The sequence below is a fragment of the Rhinoraja longicauda genome, chromosome 16 (genome assembly GCF_053455715.1).
Source record: "Rhinoraja longicauda isolate Sanriku21f chromosome 16, sRhiLon1.1, whole genome shotgun sequence".
NCBI lineage: Eukaryota > Metazoa > Chordata > Chondrichthyes > Rajiformes > Arhynchobatidae > Rhinoraja > Rhinoraja longicauda.
In genome coordinates, this window is record NC_135968.1 from 36,836,495 (window position 1) to 36,837,917 (window position 1,423).

At 47.7% G+C, this 1,423-nt stretch overlaps 1 non-coding gene across 1 annotated transcript; it reads right to left on the reverse strand.

Annotated features, from left to right (window-relative positions):
• Positions 1-1,092: 1,092 nt before the first annotated feature.
• On the reverse strand, positions 1,093-1,166 carry trnal-aag (transfer RNA leucine (anticodon AAG)). The gene has a single exon. It is a non-coding gene; the product is annotated as a tRNA-Leu (tRNA).
• Between the last annotated feature and the right edge of the window lie 257 nt (positions 1,167-1,423).

The window sequence follows — 1,423 nt, forward strand, 5'->3', positions numbered from 1 at the left end:
CAGCACTTTGTGTCTTTATTTTGTAATCCAGCATCTGCAGTTCCTTGTGTCAGCAAACTTCACGATCTGGAAGAGGAAAAAGTCCTTCTCAGTATTATTCTAGATGTCAGCGTCTTATATTGGCAGTGTAAGAAAATAACTGGAGATGCTGGTACAAATCGAAGGTATTTATTCACAAAATGCTGGAGTAACTCAGCAGGTCAGGCAGCATCTCAGGAGAGAAGGAATGGGTAATGTTTCAGGTCGAGACCCTTCTTCATTCTTATATTGGCAGAGTAGGAGCTAAATGAAGAGAGAAGCTGACACCCACCAGCTGAAAGTAAGGAAGTTTCACAATAACCTGCAGAAGATGGCACACGAAGGAAGGAACTGCAGATGCTGGTTTAAACTGAAGAAAGACACAAAAAGCTGGAGTAACTCAGCGGGACAGGCAGCATCTCTGGAGAGAAGGAATGGGTGAAGATGGCACATTGACATGATAATATTCAAGGGCTGAATGGCCTACTCCTGCACCTATTTTCCATGATTCTATATTTCTGTGTCTTATGATTCTGCATGTAAGGTTATAATATTTAGTGCTACCTACCGAATGCCTACCTTGTTGCCCCCACAATCCAGCCTCACTGCTTGTTCATCAGTTAAGCTTTGATACGACCAACCTCCTCCATCGGTATAGTCCCCTCATTCTCCATGGGACGCACTCCATATCCATCCTTATCATGACCTTTTTCCTTGCCTACCTTGTCTACTGCCTTGGCCCCTGGTCCAAATATTAAGTGAAGTACCAGACTTACAACACTTTCACAACAAAGACCGTTATCTCCATCAACCTGCCTGGTTCTAGCCTGAAATCAGACCCTCTTTCACTGAGACTTTCTCCAAAAGCACTTCTCAACTGATTACCTCAAATCTCAGCCTTCAAAGTCAATCTGAAACGTTTCCCCCGCATCTTATAATGTATAAAGTCTACTCATCCTTAACCTTCTGCTTCTGCTGCTTCTGCTGTCTCTGTTTGTTGTCGTTCGCCTGACTGAGGTCAGTTGACAGGGCTCACCACGGGGAGGTCGCGACAACATGAGCCTCTAACAGTGATGGCAGCGGTGGGATATGAACCCACGAAGACTGGAGCCTTAATCCAGTGCCTTAGACCGCTCGGCCACGCTACCCACGCTACCCAGGATTCACAGCAACTGGGACCTCAACGCCTGTCATCTCATCACCCTTTCTCCCGTCATGCAGCGACCCTCTGTGGCTCCGGTTTCAACATACTAGGAGCATGGAAAACCAGCTGGGAACAGACATCGTGACCTCCTCAATTCACTGTCATACTGAAGACCACAGCCCCACCCGGCTCGGACATGCCCCGCAAAGAGTGGGTCGCCCTGAACCGGCTCCGCACAGGGATCGGCCGGTTCAACGCCAA